This window comes from Hippopotamus amphibius, chromosome 5 (genome assembly GCF_030028045.1).
Source record: "Hippopotamus amphibius kiboko isolate mHipAmp2 chromosome 5, mHipAmp2.hap2, whole genome shotgun sequence".
NCBI classification, from domain to species: domain Eukaryota; kingdom Metazoa; phylum Chordata; class Mammalia; order Artiodactyla; family Hippopotamidae; genus Hippopotamus; species Hippopotamus amphibius.
The window spans coordinates 14,652,839-14,674,375 of NC_080190.1; the positions used below are offsets into that span (position 1 = coordinate 14,652,839).

At 48.4% G+C, this 21,537-nt stretch overlaps 1 long non-coding RNA gene across 1 annotated transcript; it reads right to left on the reverse strand.

Moving 5' to 3' along the window:
* Positions 1 to 211: 211 nt before the first annotated feature.
* Positions 212 to 3,650, reverse strand: LOC130854060 (uncharacterized). Its single transcript, XR_009053960.1, has 4 exons — positions 3,519 to 3,650; positions 2,741 to 2,821; positions 2,141 to 2,300; positions 212 to 1,853 (listed from the first exon to the last, which is right to left on the reverse strand). It is a non-coding gene; the product is annotated as an uncharacterized LOC130854060 (long non-coding RNA).
* Positions 3,651 to 21,537: the final 17,887 nt, after the last annotated feature.

The following is a 21,537-nucleotide window of genomic DNA, read 5'->3' on the forward strand; positions in this document are numbered from 1 at the left end:
CTCACAGGTTCAAAGATTTGTCCAAGGTCCCTAGCTAGTAAGTGACTAAACCAGAATTTGGTTTTTATTTTTTTTTTAATTGAAGTATAGTTGATTTACAATGTTGTGTTAGTTTCAGGTGTACAGCAAAGTGACCTTTGCTGTACACACACACACACATACACACACACACACACACATATATATATACACTTTTCAGGTTGTTTTCCATTACAGGTTATTACAAGATATTGAATATAGTTCCCTCTGCTATACCGTAGGTGCTTGTTGTAAACCAGAATTTGAACTGGCACCAAAGCCCAAGAGTTTAATCACAACCCCTTAAAACTTCTTAAGTCACTTTCCTGAACCAAATTTGGAGTTTGTGTGTACATACGTGGGGTGGGGGGTTTAGCTGTTGTTGACTCACAAGAACCAAAACAATCTCTGTCCATCCGTGGTGAACAGAGCTCATGCTTCCTTTCTCCCGGGGTTTGGTGTAAAAGTGGTCCCGGTTGATGGAGGGCAGTGCTGAATCGCCAAGGGGTCCCCTGTGCCAGCTCCAGGATCCTCCCAGTCCACTCCCAGCCCCAGCCCTAACGTTGGAAAGGCCCAGAGTGGGGGTGGTAGTCTCATCAGATAGCACCCCTGCAGCACTGCCTTTCCACTGGGAACGTTTTACAAAGGGTTAGTATGATGGTGCCTCAAAACATTTAATGTAGAATGACCACAAATCCAGGAATTCCACTTCCAGGTATATACCCAAAAAATTGAAAGCAGGGGCTTAAACAGACACGGCACACGTACATTCATGGTGGAATTATTCACAATAGCCAAAGCATGGAAACAATGCGAATGATTGTTGACGGACGAATGCATAAGCAGAATGTGCTACACACAAACGATGAAATCTTATTCAGCCTTGAAAACAAATGAAATTCTGACACATGCCACAACACAGATGAACCCGAAGACATAATCCTAAGTGAAACAAGCCAAACACAAAAGGACACGTATTGTATGATTCCACATACGTGAGGTTACCTAGAACAGTCAAGGTCACAGGAACAGGAAATATCAGAGGTTACCAAGGCTGGGTGAAGGGAGAGGAGGAGTTATTACTTCATGGGTACAGGGGTGATGCAAACGGTGTGGAGATGGATAGAGGTGGTGATTGTAAAACAACGTGAAGGTACTTCATCTCACTGAACTGAGCACTTCAAAACGGACAGAAACGGTAAATTTTATATTACGTATAGTTTACCACAATGAAAACGAACAAACAAGGGGTAATGCTCTCTGTTCATCGGGCTGGTGCAGTTGCTGTGAGCTGGAAGCGAGGTTCAGGGCCGGGAGATGTGGAGCGTGGGAAGCCGACCGCCTGCTGGGCGCTGCGCCGTGCGCCGGAAGCAGCATGGCAGCTTCTCTGAGCCGAGCTTTGTCCCAGGGCCAGGAGGCCTTCCCAGAGACCAGGAAGGCCTTGGTTTCTTGCATCCAAGTAAATTTCAGGGGGAGACTTAAACTGACCCAGGAAGGTAGGATACCCACTCTTATTTTACAGCAATAGATACCTTTTCTTTTCCATTCACCCAGAAAGTACTTTGTGAAGACCTACCCTGTGCCAGCCGCTCAGCCTGGTGCCCTCTCTGCGTGCACAGCTGGGCACCCACCCTCAGAGAACCATCTCAAGCAGGAACCACGGTGTCCATTGCACACAGGGAGGGAAGAGGTTTTGCGATTTTCACAAGGCCTCACAGCTTGTTCGTTAGCTAACGATGCAGTTAAGATTCTTACACAGGCCCCGTCAAATGCAAATCCCTCATGGGTTCTTTCTACAAACCAATATCCCAGAAGAAGAGGTGCCAGAATCCCACCTGAAAAGAAAAATAAAATAACATAAAACTAGGATGGGGAGCAGCAAGTAGCAGAAAAAACTCTCTGTTCTTTGTTTGCTCCACAGTCCCACATTCACACCCATTCCCAGGTACAAAGGATGGAGTTGGGGGCGGGGGGGCGGGATTGGTCCATCCCTCCAGCCAGGTGAGGCCTTTTCATCTACCATTTCCAGCGGCCACAGATGCGGCCTCAGCTTCATCACCCTGCTTCCATCTGCAGAAGAAATTATAAACTGGGTACAAATCCACTTTATGTTCCAACCAACCAGAGATGGAAAGGGTCCGCATTCAGCACTCTGGGCAGGCCTCTACATTTTTCTTCACGGTCATGGCTGAGTGAGCCACTGACTTGCCAGGTGATCCTGGGCACGTCCTCGGGCCCCCGTTGTCCCCGTGTGGTTCCTGAAAGCAGGATGCCTTCCAGCCCTGGTGTTCCCAAGGGAAGAAAGTCACCTGTAGTCATAGGATGGGAGCCTTCCTTCCCCCCCCTCCACCCTGTGTCCCCCTCCCTCCCTCAGCATTCCCATCCTCCCTCATCAGTTCAATCCTTTCCTCTTCAAGACCCAACGCTTCTGAACCCCTGCCTGGGAGGGACTGCATAGATGTGGGGCTTCTGCTTGACCTGCACACCCGCCTCACAAAAGCAGCACCCCGGCCCTGTCTGGGGGGCCCCTGCGTGTGTGCCCTTTCTCTCACGTCCGCTGGGCCTGCCCTGGGGAGAAGGATACGGCCTCCCTCTGCACCCAGGGTACTTGACTGTTAATGACCCCCGGGCTCACTTCCCCCACCCTGTCCCCGGAGACATTTCCAGAGTTGTTTTATGAGCGAGGCTGGGGAAATCTATTAATGAGAGAGGTAATTGTTACCTTTGGGCACCAAAGGCTGATTTACAACGGTTAATGCCTCAGATTCCAAAGGCATAAATTTCAGCTTTTCCACCATTTTGTCTGGAGCAAAACAAAACAGAGGGAGATTACCTCTCCTGGGCTACAGATGTTTGGCTGCACAGAGCATTATTGTAAGATGGGGGCTGGGGCTGGGGAGTTTCATTGAATTGACAGCAGAGCACCGTCCATGCTTGTTAAGCCGCGTACACCGACATGGGTGTAAAAGCGCTTGCTGGATGTCAATGTCTACTTCTTAGGAGGAAGGAATATAGGACAGGGCAAGGAGACGGAGCGGGAAGTCGGCTTCTCCTCCACCCCGCCCCATCCAGCTCTGTCCTGATTGGCTTGATCGCTTGGTCAAGGAGCTGACAAAGCTTCCAAAGCTGCCTCTTCACCCTCTGGGAGTGGCTGTGTGTCTGAGTGGCTCAGCCATGTCCTTGGAGTCCTTTGGGGAAAAAAAAAGACTTCCAAGATGGAGGGGAGGTGACCCCGTTTGGAGGGTGATCGGGTGTCTGTCAAAGGCAAGGAGGCTGACCCCATTTTCTTTCCAAATGAGGATCTGAGGGAGTTGGAAACTCGAAAAAGAATTCAGTTTTTGGGATTCATCCAATTGGAGTTTCCAGAAACTCCTGTAAGGGCTATAAAGCCACAGTAATTTATTCCCAAAAGGAAAGAGGAAAAACAGCTACAATACGAGCAGAAAAACACAAGCTCCACCCTCACCCCTCCACCGGCTGTTAGAAATCTATCTCCCTACCTTGGCTGACAGATGCCCCATCTCAGGTGAGTAAGTGGCCTTGGCACCAAGCAGGTACCAGACAGCCCTGCTCCGGGCCCACAACCCACCCTTCCAGCTGTCCCATCAGAGACCTGCAGCTGCGATATAAAGTAGCACAGCCCAAGTGCTATGTGGAGATCCACCACAGCTCAAACAGCCCCTGGGATTCCAATCATTCAACAAATATTTGCCACGTGTCTGCTACGTGCAAGGCACAGTACACACATGCCTGAAGGAATTTCTGGCCCATTCTTAGGCCAGTTTTGAGTGAGAGTTTAATAACAGCTCATCCCTGTCTCCTGTATGATTCTTCATGATTTTGAAACCCCTTATGAAACATTTGAATATCTCAATATCTCAATAAGTGGACGTCCTCGCTTTACGGAGGAAGAATAACATGTTCAGAGAAGCAAAGTGATTGGCCCGAGGTCACTCAGCAAAAAAGAAAAAAAGTAATACAGTAAGGCACAGCTGGCATTTGAACTCATGTTTCATGGTCACTGAAAATGGACAGGAGGTCAGTTAAACCATCACCTTATAAGAGTGAAGCAAACAGAGGTCAAATATGTCTGGACCACGTGGGTCCAAGTTCTCTTTGTTATTGAAAGATACCTTTGTTTAAAAAAAATCTGGGGAGTTCCCTGGTGGCCTGGTGGTTAGGATTCAGCACTGTCACTACTATGGTCAGGGTTCAACCCCTGGTCAGGGAATTGAGATCCCACAAGCTGAATGGTGCAGCTGAATTTTTTTTTAATTTTTTTAAATAATAAATAAATTTTTAAAAATCCGTATGGGATTGCATCTGTGTGTGTGACTAGAAGGAACCACTTTTCCAGCCCTGTGTGAGAAATCATTATGAGAAGGGAAAAAGAGCTACTATTGTCATCGAACTCCAGAGAGTCTGGGCTGGAGAAGGCTGTAAAGTATGACCCCTTGTTTCAGGAATGGGCTCCATGAGCCCAGAGAAGGTGCCAAGGGCCCCTACTCATCGAGTTAGGGATGACTCTCAACCGCAGGTGTCCCAGCTACCACCCTTTTCCCTTCACCAGCCAGGATGCTATTGACTGGGAGAAAAGAATCAGCTCAGAGTAAAGCATCCAAATTGCTCCAGACCTCTGTCCTCTTCTCTTTCCTCTCTTCTCTTCTCCTGCTTTTTTTCTCTCTATCTAGGATGAAAAAGCAAAAAGGAAGTGCCTGGCCCCAGGAAGTCCCCCCACCCCTGAGAAGGGGAATATTTGAGGACCTCTGCTCGGCATTAGAGGAAGAGGAGGGTCCTCAGCTGGAGTATCGGGCTTCCTCCCTCAGCCCAAGCAGAGGCCCCTAACAGGGAGGAAACGGTCCTGTGAAGCAGGGAAATGGGATAGGGGAGAGAGGCTGGAAGCAAGTAAATGATGTGCCCTGGGATTTCTGGATCAGCAACTCTGATGTGTGATTAGGAACCTCCCTCCAAACTAAATCAATGTGAATTTTAGAGCCTTTCATGCCTACAAAGTCTGATGCAGCAAGAAACAGAGCATGTGTCCACCACACCGATATCCTACACCCCTGGCAGATCCTGCTAATCAATGCCAGCCTTCTAATCCACTAACTGTGGGCAGCCAGCATCAATCTGATGGACTTGGCATGTGAAAAGAAATTTAGAGGTGAACATGGAAGATCTCACTTACTTTGGGGAATGTCTTGCTTCCCTTCCTTTTGTAAATTAACAGCACTGACTCCACCTGATTTTGATAGGGCTGTCAATCAAGGGGCCACACCCACTTCCTCCAGGACGTCTGGCCAATCAGAGTACTCCATGCTCAAACCCTAGCCCCTGTTTGGGTAGGGTATGTGACCCAAGTTGGCCCATCAGCGTTTGTTTCAGAGATTAAACCAGATGAGTGTGAAAGAGGGCAATACCTCGATATGGGACTGCTGGCCACAAGAAAGGTGTGAATGAGGGGCTTACATTGAGAGTGAAGACAACACTGGGGAAAGCAGAGCAGAGACAAGGGAGAGAAAGACAGATCCTGGTGACCTTTACATCGTTGATGAAGCCAGGTCTACCTCACAAACTTTCCAGTTCTGTTATGCAGTGGAAGTCAATGAATGGCGTGGCCTTCCTTGCAGAATCACATAACTTGGCTCTGCCTCAGTAGGCCTGCATTGAAGCCAGTAAGGACTGGAACTGATGGGGCTGCTCTGTTCATCATGCCCTGCTCTGTGGATGCATCTGCATCCTTGCATCTCTTTTCACAAATTGGTCCCTTGTAGGGAAGAGCTCCGAGAGCTCCATGCAGACCCTTTGCAAGGACTCTACCAACTACATTAACAGCACCTCTCAGGCACTCTTAGAGCCTGGGTCTTCACATGCAAAGTATCAATAAGTAGGCAAGAAAAAGGTAGGCTAGGATGTAACCAAGTCCTATCTTAAAGAAAATCAATTCATCGTTGCACAAGAAAAAAAGATGGCAAAACTAATAGGCAGGTAATGTGATGAGGCCAGAGTTCCGTGCACCTGATTTAGTTGGTCATGAGCTCACAGCTCCAGTTTGGGGATTGGATGATGTTGAGCCCCCCACAACTGCCTGCCTTTCCAAGATGGCCTGCTTCCCAGTTTCACACATCCAGCATCCCTGGGTACCAGTCAGAGCATTTTGAACCGCAATGAAGTTTGACTGTGGCAGAAAGAATTAACAAAAAGGACAGTCACGCGCTTTAAATCTAGGTTTTCCTGCCTCCAGGAGAAATGAGATTCTCCATCCGCAGAGGTATTCAAGTAGAGGCAATTGGATTAGTCCACCTCTAAGATTTTGAGTTAGCCCGTAATTCTTAGGACTTGTGTTATGTTCTTAGCAGGACACAAGTCAAAAAAGGCAGGATGAGGTATTTATAGGCTCATATGACTGATAGTTTAAGTGGCCTTCAGGCATGGCTGAATCCATGTACTCAAACAATATTATAAGAAATCTGTCTGTCTTCATCTCTAAACTCTGCTTTCCTCCCTGATTGCTTTATTTCAGACAGGCTGCCTCACATGAGTGCTAGTAATTCCAGGCCCCAGTGTTAGTACAAAAAAGTGTTCCTCACTCACGATACCATCAAGCATCACCAGATAGGCGTGGGTCACCTGCCCCATCCCCGAACCATTGGCCATGGCCAAGGGAGAGTGGAATGCTCTGACTGGCCAGGTCTGAATCACATGTTTACCCTGGATCAGGGAGTAACATCAACTCCTGCAAACCTAATGGTTTGCGAGTAAAAACGGACAATTTTCTCACAGAGGGGAGAAAGACGGTTGTGTTTCCCAATGAAGCTTGAAATGGATGCTGAGGTGATAAAAACAGAAAAACGAAGCATCATCTACAGTCACTTCCCACTGTAAATTCTGTGTCTTGCTTGGCAAGGCTTTTTGACACGTGTTTCCTTTTGCCCCGCACACGTCGTCACTCTCACTAACCCTTTCTGCATTCCAGAGACGGAGTCCTCCAGCCATTGACACACAGGCAAATGACTAGGCCTCAAATGGTGCACCTGTCTTCATCCACTTTCCAGTAAGTCCAGGAACACATGCAAATCCTGATGATCTGCTGAGAAGGCAGACTTCTCCCCCCAAACCAAATCCCCTGCACTTCTGAAGTCACGGGGGTAGCTCAGTTCTCTGCCAGGAATTTGCCACCAGGCTTTGAGTGGACTTTGATGCTCTGCCTCATTTCCATTCTTGGCAAAAAGAAGAAGCCCTAATACCCACCCATCCTCCCTTTCTCCATCATGCACATTCCAAGAACTTGTAGGTCTCAGCCCTGGGCCATGGTCCGCTTCCACAGAGGTATTTTTCATCAGTGTATTCACTTGGCCTCCTTGGACCCCAGATGCCCCCAAACCTCTCCTCATTTGGGGCTCCCTCCATCCCAGAGGCACCCAAGGTTAGTCCCCTCCATTCTCAGCTAAACATTGGCATCACCTCATTAATGCCGGGAAGAATCAGCCAATGTTATGAGAAGAGCACGCAGGACACTTGAGGGCACTGCATTCAGAGCTACCTGCTAACTGGAGGGAGTGTTAATAAGTACCTTTTATGTTACTGCTTTTGACAAAGCCACTGTCTTAAAAACTTGGCCATGTTGGACCAGCAAAATTGCTGGGTTTTATTACAGAAAAAAGTACACAACTCCCCAAACCGGGTTCAAGAAAAATACCCACCTTCACTACCACCAACCAGGAAGAGGGAGAGAGAAATTCACAGGTAGGTAAGGCAGTGAGTCCAAACGCCCTTGTGGAAGTGGTGACCTCAGAAAGGGCACCCGGCTGGGGAGAGCCCTGTGGAACCGTGAATACCTGCAGTTCAGGTGGTCCCTCTGGGATCCTCACGGAATTCAGGACTGAGTGATGGGACAGCACGAAGTGACATGTGGGGTATCCTGAGAGTAGAGACGCCTCTGAAATCAGACAGGAAGAAGCTTCGAGAAAAGCCTCAGCTGATTGTCATGAATGACAACTGCCATTTACGAAGTGGCCCCTGTGTGCCAGGCTCCGAGTTCTACACCCACCACACTCATCAGCCCAGTTAACGGCTCCACAGCGTAAAGACTGGGACTAGCACTGTGCCCATTTTCCAGATAAGGAAACTAAGATCAGAGAGGTTTCGTCCTCACTCCAGGGCACACAGCTAGTTGGGGGCAGAGGTAGGTGTAGCTGAAGGCTGTGGCTGTACATTCCTCCCATGGAGGAGGCCTCTCTCCCTGTTACCTTGGCATTCATTCGCTCCGAGAACCAGACCATTATTTTTGACCTGGGACTGCTAAGGACCGCAAAGGTTAGAAGTTCTGCTCTTTTCATTACCCATCCACCTGACAAAAGTCACTTAATTAGGAAGGCTCTCCCAAAGAAAATGCAGCCGGTAGGGGCTGGGCCACGTCCTCCCACTGGGTGTGTATCACCTCCCTGCTTTCCAGTGCCATTACTGAGTTTTCCAGATTTTCTCCTGCACCTTTTCCTTCCGTGCCTCCTGCTCTACGATCCCACGGCTCAGCTTTTGTCCCTCAGTCTCTCCCAACTGGACTCCCTGCTCCCCCAAACCGTCTTGCATTTCCTTAGCTGATCACTTTGCTACTGTTACTCAGAAACCTTCAGTGGCTCCCTGTTGCCCACAGGAGATGGTTTCAACCCCTTAGCCTGCACGAGGCAGCCCCAGCTGCCTTGCCAACCCCGCTGCCCTCCACCCTCCAACCTTAGTTCCTCTGCTCAGGCCTCTCTTGCTCCTGGAAGCCCAAGGGGTGTCAGGCCTCTTGCCTGGAACATGTGCTGACCTCAGAGGGGCTGGAGAGAAAGGCCATAAGCAGGGATACTGACAGATCCTGGAAGGACAGTGGAGACCTCTGGCACACTGTCACCCCTTCTCTCCACTCCCTCTGGTCTTCAGAACCTCCCACCCGAGCGGCAAGACACAGAGTTCTAGGCCCACTTTGGGGGATATTAAGAGGTTGGGGAGCCAGTCCTAAGGCATGTGGGGAAACAGGCACAGAGGATTTCTCCCAACATGACTGTACTGGAGCAAGAAGGAGCTTCAGGAGTAATGTCCTCTCCCAGGAGAAGGGACGTTCAATGCAGCCCCCTCCTCCAGCTTCTGTGTCCCTCCTGGGGTCCTGCTTCCGTGACTCCTCCTGGGGCCAATCTGGAAGGACATCCCCCACATCCCCACAGTGGTTTTAGGGACCGTGGTTCCCCGCCAGGTGCACAGCAAATACGTGAGCAGACAATGGCCATGACCTCCATCCTCATGAGGTAATAAGGCTCCACCCAACACCTGAGAGATGGGCCCTCCCTGGATCACCCAGAGGGGCTCGCCTGCACCGTCCTCCTCCAAGCCTCCTAAGGACCCTGTGAGCACTAGGTTGGGCCTCGCCCACTGACCTCCAGCCCTGGGGAGGCCAGTGACACTGGCTGCTGGCTCCTCCCATCTGCTGTGCAGGGGTGACAGCTGAGTAGCCGCGTTTTGGCAAGAGAAAGGAGAGGCCTGGGTTCCAGGGCCGGGGGAAGAGGACAAGTGTTGGCACAAGATCATAGCCTCCCTGAGGATGGATGGATTGATTGATTGATTAATTGGCTACACTGGGTCCTCATTGCTGCATGCAGGCTCTCTCTAGTTGTGGTGAGCAGAGGCTACTCTTCATTGTGGTGCGGTGGCTTCTCTTGTTATGGAGCATGGGCTCCAGGAGCGTGGGCCTCAGTAGATGTGGCACGTGGGCTCAGTAGTTGTGGCTCACGGGCTCTAGAGAACAGGCTCAGTAGTTGTGGCGCATGAGCCCAGCTGCTCTGTGGCACAGTGGGATCTTCCCAGACCAGGGATCGAACCCGTGTCCTCTACATTGGCAGGTGGATTCTTAACCACTGTGCCACCAGGGAAGTCCCTCCCTGAGGATTTTAAGGCAGAAGTAAACCTAGGTGCCTAATAAAGAGCCAGCCTTGGGGCCAACATCACCTGCAAACACCTATGTGTGTTGCTCTTGCCCCACCCCCACCCCCTAGACAGCCTGCCCTTCCATGCCAACCTAACCACCAACCCCCCCCGCCCCCGGCACCAGTCACCAACCTCCTGTGCCCTCTGGGTCGGCACCTTGACCACCCCATCTGCCTCTCCCAACTCCAGACCCCTCTTTCCTTTTCCCCATCTATTTGAAGCCCGGGTTCACCTTTCATAGCCTGGTGCCAGCCCAGCTCCTCTATGAAGACTTCCCATCCATCCTTTTCCTCTGCCATCCCCACCACCTGCCCCACTGAAGTCCCTAGCACGGTGATTTCCAAGCATGGTCAAGAAGAGTCTCCTCAGTAAAGAAACTCTCTTACCTGTGCCTAAAAGACATGCACAAGCTTTGTTTGTGACCAGGAAAAATAGAAAGAGCCTAAGTGCTCATCAATTGGGGGCTGCTCTGTAAAGTGGGGGTGTGCCTGCAACAGAATTATACGGCAGTTAAAGGGAACCAACCAGGTGTGTACAGGTTGACAGCAGGGTAACTTTAACATCAAGTGCACTCAGGAGGGAGATAGAGATTTGCTAGAATACCCACCATGCTGTAACGTGGTTTACCCTGGGGAGGGCACAAGGGAAGCAGGCCTGGTCATGGGGGGGGTCAGTGGATTTTAGTGTAATCACAATGTTCTATATATTTTTTGAAGAGCATGAATTCAGTGGCTGGTAATTTGTTAAATGTTCTCTGGAGAGCCATCCTCACTTCAGTCAGGGAAGCTCCGCCTTTAGCTTCTGTCTGTTTTATTTGGTTATACGGTTTCATTTGGTAGCAGGGGAGGTAAAGGTTACACTGAGTTTTGCAAAAGACTTCCCTCTGGCTTTTCTCCATGTGGGTCCTCACAGGGCCCCTCACGGGGCCCATGTCCCCCTGGTTCCTGGGCGCCGTGAGCCCCTCCCCCACCGGCCTGAAGCCCAGGAGGTCGGGGACCTTGCCTCGCGTCCCCCCAGTGATGCCTCATGGTGTCCCATCTCGCCCCTCACTGAGAAAGGAGAGCGACCCGGCCTCAGGGAAGCTCTGCGGTGGTAGAGGTGAGTGCCTCGCACCCACAGCTGCAGTGCTTGCCCTGATCAGGAGGAGGTCCAGAAAAACAGCCCGGCCGGAGCATAATGGACCCAGGGTTATAGAGTCCACACCACTGACGAGAAAGGCAATTCAGGGAACAGCCCAGCCCAAACAAGAGAGGTTAATGGACCTAGAGGCCTGGTGAGAACAGGCCAGCCACTCCAGAGCTGATCAGTGAGAGGCTGTGGTCTATCGAGCTGGTTAGCTGGGAAGCAGAGGTGGATGGTGGAGGAGAGGAAGTGGATGGAGGCCCTCGGGGCCCAGCTTGGAGCTTTGTACACAACAGGCATTGAATACCTGATGGGTGAAGTTCAGTTGACCTACCAGAGGGCCACGGTAGAACTAAGGTGAGCCTCACCCAGCGAACTTGGCTTTCTTTGCTCCTGGTCTACAATCACAGTGACAAAAGAGTAGCCAACTTCCCTTTGTTTGATAGTTCTGGCATTTCAGCCCCACTCCAGTCCATACTCACCCACCTGCCAACACCCCTCCTTTTCTTATGGGTCAGGCGAGAGGCCACCATGTTGCTGAAGTGGCGGCCACAGTCTGTGGAGACGTGGTCATCGTGTCAGCCTCCTCCCTTCCCCCACCCGCTCCACGTTCAACCCCACTGAGGTTTCCAGGCCTGCCACCAGCTGTGTTTTTTGAACACACACCTCGGAGACTTCCACGTCTCTTGGGAGAGACCACTGTTCAACCACCTTAGAATATAGATCATTAAAATTGTGTACATGATGAAGGGTCACCAGGGAGCCAAAAGATGCGACTATAATTTGTATTTGACACTGAAATGGAGTGTGCAGGATATAGAAGGTGTAAAGAAGATTAGCACAACTCCAGAATTTAATTGGGTTTTTTTTTTCCAACTTAGGAAAAGTATATTCTTTGCAACAAGGGGCTTCTTGGTTAGGATGAAAAGTTTCCTCCCCACCTACTGGGACTACCAAGGAAGGAGAAGGCAGTTAGACATCCGTGTCAGCGAGTGTTCTGAAGTCAGGAGCCAGAAAGAAAATTGAACTGAGCCCTGCTTTTTGTTGTTTCCATCTTTTAAGTTTCCGTGTCACATTTTAGAGTCTATAGCGCATCTGCTCGTTGACCCATTGAGTGAGAAGCTTATCCGTTGTGTCTTTTGTTTGAGCCAATGGGTGCATCAAAATGCTTATTTCCATCTCTCTCCTCTGTGCTCCAGATCAATCCAGTCCCCACATTTTACTAATCAGGACCCTGAGTCCCAAAGCAGGGAAGTGATATATACAAGGTCACACAGCCGTGAAGGAGCAAGGCCTCTCCTCTCTTTTGGTCCAGCACTTTCCACCACACGACTTTGAAATCTTTGAAGCTTCTTTGAAAGCTGCCTGTGTCTTATCTCCATATTCCCCACTTGCAGACTTTCGATTACAAGCAGACAGCAAGCCTCCTGATGCTATTGTCTTTGCCAACGTTTTCTCAAGTGTACCCAAGCTGCTCATTTTAAAGCAGGGGCTAAAGATAATCCCAAATAATTTTTAATTAAAGATCATCATTTAAAATGTATAATTTTGTAAGTCTACCAGCGATTAACTACATCAGGGATTTTGGTGACACACGTCACAATTAAGTGTTTTCAGTGTTGAGCCAATTAAGGGTTAACAGGCTGCAAATACCTACTTTGCACATTTTCGCTTAATGAATTCGTAGTGGGAAACTATTCTCATTAGGTTAATTTGTCAACACAATCAAGTTACATCACCAGGATTTTTCTTGGATCTCACAAACGTAAGTGCCTTTGTATCGTGGTGCACGCTTTCACGTTTGATTCCAGACTGTTGGAAGAAAACCCTTTTCCATGAAACGGGAGGAAGTTGATAGAAGATTTTCGGGTCTTGATCTTAATTCTCACTTTCTAGACATAGGCATGTTTATGTCGTCTTATTGAGCTCTCTGGGGCTTTCTGTCTGTATTTCCCTAGTAGGTTGTCATGCCAGAGAGTAAAACACACATCTGTGTACTGGTAGAGGGAAGGCTTCAGCCCCTAAGACGGGGCGTGATGGCCGCAGGGAAAACTGTTCTCCTCCCTGAACTCACTGGGCTAGAGAGGGCTGTGGGTAGTTCCCTCACCAACTTGAAAAAACACCCAGGCTCCCTGCAAAGGCTTCATCTTCCTTCTGATAAGACTGGCTATCATCTGAGCAGATGAGAAAATGCTCTTTCTCACTCTAAGGCTGTCTACACACTAATTAGTCTATTTAGTGGGGGAATAAACAGTCCTATTGTCAAGTCTTTCACAGGGCACAAAATATCATTCTCCACCCAGATTTTTTGGTATGTGGTTGTGTCCAAAGCAAGTGTTGTTTCCAATAGCAAAGGAATTGGAAGCCACCTACATGTCCCATCAGGAGAGACTCTATGGTAAAGCCGTGTAATGAGTAGAACTTAAAGGAGCTTTAAGAGCAACGACATGACTCAGAACTGTATTTATCGATGTGGAAACTGGTCATGTTAATTGACAAAAGCATGTTACAAAGCGCTGTGTAGGTGATGATGACATTTATTTTTAAATATGTGTATGTGTTTATATACACTAAGAAAAGTCTGGAAGAACATACTCAAATCTGACAGTCAGGGTTATCTCTCAGGAGTGGCTCGTAGGTAATTTTTACTTTCTTCCTTGGGTTTTTTTCCTGGTATTGTCTGATTCTTTATGATAAGTATACATTACTTTGGTGATGAAAACAAAGCTATTTTGGGGAGGGGAGGGGTGAGTGAGTGAGTGAATCCCAGGCCTGGGAGTCAGGGTGAGAGGAAGAATTCACAAACCCTAAGCTACGTTGCTAAGAATAAAAAGAAGAAATGTGGAGAGCCCTGTTTTTTTTTTCATCTCCAAAGTTATTTCAACTGATGCACCACTTACACAAATGACAAGTTTGGGTGGGAGGGATTTGATCTGGGTTTGCATTTGGTTTTAATTTAACCAAGTAGCTTCCTCCAAATGTAGTCAGCACACAGCACACGGGGAAAATGACATGAAATTCAAAAACTATTCACTTGAATGTTTTTCACACCATTCATTCCATAAGCCTGGAACCAGTGTTTGCCACATGCAAAGCTTCCTGCTTGGGACTGGGGTCACAGAGATGAATCAAGACTGGCCCTGCCCCCAAGGAGCCCACAGTCCATCCAGGGGTCCCAGGAGCAAAAGGAGAGCTCCCATTAAGTGTGGGAGGGGCTATCTCTGAAGGAGGTCAGTGTGGGGTTACAGAGGCAGCACAGGGGTGGGGCTGCCCTGGCTAGACTATGATGGTCACGGAAGGCTTTCTGGAAGAGGAGTCCGAAAGGTGAGACTTGAAAACCAAAAATGGGCCAAGCAAGGTGTAGGGAAAGGGTGGTACACTGTCCTCTCTTAAGGCTGTAGCTGATGACCACAGACTCTGCCAGTGCTGTGCAGTGACAGGGCTGTTCCACACCAGCCCTGGGGAAGAGGGCAGACAGCTTTATTGTGATGGTTCAGGCAGAAGGACTGAAAGGCGGGGCTGAGTCTGTAATCCTCTAAGACCTGCCCAGGAAATTGCTCTCTTGCACAAACCCTGGCTCTCGGCTGCTTTATCTGTGTGTATCTCTCCCTCATAAAAGCAGAGAGCAGAAAAAAATCCTTGAATATTTGGACTTTTCAGTCCAGCTTCTCAGTAACCAGGAGGATGCTGTAGCTACATGTCCAGTGACTACGTGGGGCCTCTCCCATTCTCCGAGTGCCCCCGGGGCACAGAGAAGCTGATCCTTGGCCTATTTCATTCACAGTTTAGGAAGGCAGAAGCTGGTAGCCAGCTCCCCCTCCAGACCAGACAACCCCCGAGTTATCACCATCTGCCTGAGAAACACAGTCTCTGCCTGCCATTCCCAGGGGTAGGACATGACTCTTCTCAACGAATCAGAGTCCCTAGGAGCCATAACCACAATAATAATAACTGCTGCAATATTTGTTGAGCGTGTAGATGTGCCATGGATGTTACTGACCTCGTCTAGTTTAATTTACTGCTCACATAAATCTAAGAGTTGGGTAATTATCATGCCCATTTTACAGATGAGGGCACTGAAGGTTAAAGAGGTTGGGTCACCTAGCCAATGCCACTCATGATGGAGGCCAGATTTGAGCCCAAATCCTTCTAACACCAAAGCCATAATAATGTTGCACAAGCTCCATGCCCTACCCACCCCTGCAGGCAGCCTGGGCTCCCTCTGAGAAGTCTAGACCCAGGGGATGAGTAGTGCCAAGTTGAAGTCCATCCTGTGCCCGAAAAACAATGCTACACCTGGTTATTGGGCTCTGGAAGCTCCCCAACCCACAGTCGGGAGCATATTTTTAAACTGCAAAGACCACCCACTAGTCAGGTGAAGACGAGCATTTTTTAATGAAAGAATGGAATGGGTTGGAATGGAATTAAGCTGGATGGATGCAATGCAAGCAAGCAACAGTAAGTACTGTTCCAGGAAATTTTATTTCGCTTTTGCACATGCGTGTACGGGACCGTGGGGAACAGTTGGCAAGCTGGTCTTCACGCACCAGTCCAGCCTTCACTCACCACCCACGCTCTCACATGGTGCTGCAACCCTGGGAGGAAAGGACACCTGTTTCCCGTATGCACAGAGATGCTCTCCCGTGTGCCAGGCTGAGTGCCGACCAAGCTGTGTCTCCCCGAAGGGGGCACCCTTCTTCTCATGCTCACAAAAGCCCACATGGGCCAGCGGTGTCTGTGTGCATGAGCTGGACTCTGTCCGTTGGGCCCCATCGCAGTCACTGTCCATCTGCCACCCTTCCCTGCTCTGCTCTGGGCCCCTGGAGGCTGACTCCTCCAAATCTAGCTCTTTGGCTTTATTGTCGGTTGGGTTTGGCCAGCGGGTAGCCCTGTCTGAGGTCTTAAGGCTGGGGCAGAGAGAGGATGGGTGTTTCTTCCCACTTCTCCGGGCTTCAGAACAAGCCCAGCTTTGGCAGAGAGCTTCTGATGAAGACTGCATCTCCCAGGACCACAACTACTGCCAGGAGCCTCCTTCAGGATTCCACACTCATCCTCATCTCTTCCCGTCAGCCTTGGGGATGGTCACGGCTTCCCACTGCTGCTAGTGTCTTCGTGTCTCAGCAGCCACTGTTTCCCCTTTACTTGGCCCCCCACCCCTCTGTCAGGATCCCTTCAAATAAGTCTCTTTATTCAAACCATTTGGAGGGATTTCGTTTCCTCCTGGGACCCTGACTACTGCTCACCCAGTGTATGTGCGTGCGTGCGTACGTGCATGTGTGTGTACTGGGTCACAATGTAAAATGTATTTCTTACTGTGGGTTACAATTTTTAAAAAGTGTGAGAGCCACTGACCTGGGGGAATCCTAATGCAAAACAGCTTGGGGAAGAGCAGGCCAAGGGTGAGCTGGGGAAGGCCCCGGAGGGGAGGCCAGGCTGAGAGAATTTAGTGAGAAAAAGCTCTGCGCTGGGAGTCAGGACTGGTGGGGCTTCCTCCACCTCAGGCCAAACTACGGGCACTGCACTCCGTGACGTGTGGGCTCCAGCCAGCGCTCACCGGCTGAGATTCTGTTCTGGAAGCCGATTTACTGGCATATTCCAAGACTCACATCTATGAACATCGTACATGTTTTTAATCTAAGAAAATATCAAAGTGACATCTACAGCCTGTTTGCAGGAATTAATCGTCCCCCCTCGGGCCTCTTCCTCTGCCGATTGAGTTCTTTCACACCCTAGCGGCCCCTTGGATTTTGTGCTAAAACCACATTACATCGCGTGTGTCCCCTCGAATTCCCCAATTATGAGTCACTGTCTTCCCCTGAATATTTTTATACCTAACTCATGATCAGGCTGCCTTGCCAAACTTGTAAGCAAATGCTGTCCACAGCTGCTCCCCCCGGAGAGGGAGGCAGGCCTGGAGGCTGTGGGTACATCCTGCAGACTCTCTTGACGAGGCCCCGAGTCCACCCACGTTCGGCCAGCCACCGTGAAATGCCCCTGGGAGAAGAGGATCCCTCGCCCGGGTCCACTCCCACGGACTCTGGGTCAAGAGCCAGGCACAGGTCACGGGGATCGGATCATCCTGTGGGTTACTCGTTAGGATCTTCCCCAGGAGTCTTCCCAGCCACAGCAACACTGTGTCTCTCCATCAGTGACAGTGCACACCGCTGGGCAGCTCGCCCTTGGTTCTCCAGATTTGGAAGATGGAGCCCATGCGTGTGACTGATAGATATTTGTTCCACGAGGAAGAGGGGCAGCACGGCCGCTAGTCTGACGTGGGCCACGATCTGGATGCTCTGGACCCAGCCTGGAAGCACATGGCATAATGGAGAGACACACTTTGGCCTCGGAAGGACCTGAGTTCGAATCCCGTATCTGCTGTCTCTTCGCTGTAGGATATCTGCCCATCCTTTAGCCTTCCTGAACAGCCACATTCCCATCCATAAAACCAGAATGGCACTGCCTACAGCAAAGGGTTACAGCGAGATTTAAATAAAACATCATGTGCAGAGTACTTAGCCCCTGATGGACACAATCAATACCTGTAATGAAGTGTTTAAGCGTGCAAGCACTGCAGTGACACCACCTCTACTCAAATCTCAAATCAAAACTCCGCCACTTACTAGTGCTGAGACTTAGGGGAGTTACTGAATCTTGCTGAAGCCTCCATTTTCTCATCTTCGAAATGGGGGAAATAACAGTACCTACCTCCCACAGTGCCCTAGAGGAACAAATTAATTAAATGAGGTGGGTGGTAAGAGAACTTACATAGTAGGATAATGCTCATAAATTTAAAATTTTTAAAAAATTCTTATTGGAATAATGTCAAACTTACAAAAGTTGCAAAAGTAGTACAAAGAATTTCCATATACCATTCACCCAGCTTCCCCAAACGTTAACATTTCCCCAACTTGCTTTATCATTTTCTCAGTTTCTCTCAAATATAAACAAACTTAGATGTATATAAGTTTAATTTTTTTCTCTGAATTTCTGAGAGCAAGGTGGAGGCATAACATCCTTTTATCTCTAAATACTTCAATGTGTATTCCTAAAAAGAAAGAAAAAAAAAGACATTCTCCTACATAACCACAGTGCAATGATCAAAATCAGGAAATTGACATTGATAAAATAGCATTTGTCTAATCTACACACTTTACCCAGATTTCACCAATTTTCACACCACTGTCCTTTTCCTGGTCCAGAATCCAACCCACGACAACATGTTCATTTACTCATCATGTCTCTTTAGTCTCGCTGAATCTGGAACAGTCTTCCAATTTTATCTTTTATGATCTTGACCATTTTGAAGAGGAAAAGCAGTTATTTCATGGCATGTCCTTCAGTTTGAGTGTATCCAGGCTTTTCTCATGACTGGTTCAGGTTATGCATTTTCATCAGGAAAACGTGGTAAGGGTGTTACGTTGTCTCAGAGCATCCTGTGGGGAGATAATGTTGATTTGTCTCTCTCACTGTAATGCTCACTTTGATCCTTAGTTCATCTCTCCTCTCCAGGTTTCTCTACTATAGAATTACCATTTTCCTCTCTATAACTAATCAGTATCTTGTGGAGAAAGACTTTGAAACCATGTAAATATCCTGCTTCTCATCCTAACTTCACCAATAATGTCAACATCCTTTGATGATTCTTGCCTGAAACAATTATAACTACAGTAGGTGTCAAATGTTAAGTTTCAATTCCATCATTCTTCTATATTTATCGTTTGAAAGCTACTATAATGAAAAGCTTCCCTTCCCTTTATTTATTCATTTATTTATTTTATCCTGAGTATGAAGTCATAGATTCTTCTTTTATGCCCTCCAAGCTCATGAACTGGTAAGATAAGTATTAGAGTTTGCAGTGGCTGATCCAGGCTATTGCCCAAGAGCCACAGGAATCCAAGTGCACTCTCTTCTACCATTAAAAATACCTATTATTGGGACTTCCCTGGTGGCTCAGTGGTTAAGAATCTGCCTGCAAATGCAGGGGACACGAGTTCGAGCCCTGGGTCGGGAAGATCCCACATGCTGCGGAGCAACTAAGCTCTTGTGCCACAACTACTGAGCCTGTGCTCTAACTACTGAGCCTGTGCTCTAGAAGCCATGAGCCACAACTATTGAGCCCAAGTGCCACAACTACTGAAGCCCACGCACCTGAAGCCACCGCAATGGAGAGTAGCGCCCACTCACTGCAACTAGAGAAAGCCTGCATGCAGCAACAAAGACCCAATGCTGCCAATAAACAAACAAAAATTTTTAAAAATATATTTTAAAAAAAACCTATCATTAATTTCAATGATGACCACTATATACTAAACATTTGCCATGTTTCAGGCACAAGCTAAGCATTTTACTCACATTATCTCATTCAATTGTCACGACTCTATGAGGCAAGTCCCATTATTTTAGATGAGGAAACTGGTGCTTTGGAGAGGTTAATATGCTAAAATCAGCAGTAAGAGGAGGAAGCAGAATTTGAATAGGGTCTGTCTCCTGAGGGCTGGCACTTAACCACTTTCATGTGGAAGCTTTGTAAAGCAAGAGAGGGATGGTTTTGTCTTGGCCCAGCTCCCCAGCCTGGGCAGGTCCAGGATGCCTCCTTGTCAAGGACCCCAAAAGCTCTGCACAAATCCAGCCTAGGATGCGGGGACCTTTCAGTTCTCAAAGGCCTCCAGCGGTGTCCCTGACTTCTTAGAATGTCAGGGTTCAGGTGCCTCTGAGAGCCTCCCCACCAGCCCCTTCCCCTGGCAGAAGGGGGAAATGAACCAAGAAAGGGAATGTCACTTGTCTGGAGGCTCACAGGAAGGTCGAGAGGTCCAGTGACACTGTGAAAACTAAAGCAAAGAGGCAGCACCAATCCCAAAAGCGTTTCTGCAATGACCAAAGGCCACTTTGACACTGAACCAGAGACAACTTCTGGTTTCTGCAGCCCCAGCGTCCCTGGTCTGGCCTACTTCACTGCCCACAAAGTATCCCAATGTTTGCCCATGTCTTTGACCTGCCTACACCCCACTTCCTCCCAATCACTTGGTCAAGGCATAATGTGGGCTGTTTCTAGCCACATCTGACCACAGAGTACCAGTTTGACTTAAATTAGGACCCACTGGCTTTTTATTCTATTTTGGCAAAATATGCATAACATAAAAGTTACCATTTTGTCCATTTTAAGTATACAGTTCAATAGCTGTAAGTACATTCACATTGTGGTGCAATTGTCACCACTATGCAGCTCCAGAACCTTTTCATCATCCTAAACTGAAACTCTGTACCCATTAAACAATAGCTTCCCACCCCCTCCCCACCCCCAGCCCCTGGTAACCTCTGTTCTACTTTCTGTCTCTGTGAATTTGACTGTTCTAGGTATCTAATACAAGTGGATTCATACAGCATTTGTCTTTTTGTATCTGGCTTCTTTCACTTAGCATGATGTCTTCAAAGTTCATCCATGCTGTAGTGTGTATCAGAATTTCATTTCTTTCTAAGGCTGAATAACATTCAGTGTATGTACATATCACATTTGGTTTATCCATTCATCCATTCATGGACATTTGGGTTGTTTTTGCACCTTTTGGCTGTTGTGAAGAGTGCTGCTATGACCATGGTGTACAAATATCTGTTTGAGTCCCTGCTTTCAATTCTTTGGGGTATATACCCAGAAGTGGACTTGCTGGACCGTGTGGTAATTCTGTTTAATTTTTGACGAATTGCCATATTGTTTTCCAAGGACCAAGTGGCTTTTAACACATCGGTGCCCCAAGCACCTCCTCTCCCCCCACATCCACCCTGCTTTATTCCAGACTTCGGAGCTGTGGAGTGGAGAACAATAATGACCTTCAGCTTTAGCCTCAAGGGACAGAGAGACCCACTGGAAGCACCACTCCACCTGAAGATAAGAATCCTAACAGCCCCACGTTTTGGCAAATGGCACTCTGACTCTCAGGAACACCCAGTGGTGACTTCCACTGTGAGCAGGAAAAAAGCCTTTACCCAGATGAGGGTGTAGACAGAAGAGGTACTCCATCTCTGCAGACCTGGAAGGAATGATGGAAAAGCACCCGGAGAACCATATGCACAAAAACACGAGTGCCTGCTCTGTCCCGCTGTCTAATTATGATCCAGTGTCTCCACGCCCCCTGGGGACTGGGGACTTGTTTGTTCGCGCTGACATATCTATTATTACTCTTTAGGCAGTTACCAGCATCATTTGCAGCGTTCATTAGCAAGTATCACCGTATGGATTTCTAAACAGCAGCTCCGCTTTAGCTAATGAGCCCCAATAGTGTAATACTTTACATATTTTATAGCAAGACAATTAAACAATGTCTTGCTTTTATAGCAGACCTTAAAATAAATCATTTAGGATACAAAGAAGAGACAGGAGTAATGGTATCTACAGTATGGCTGTGGTTAGAATTGGGGAAGTTAAATTCTCCTTCACTCAAA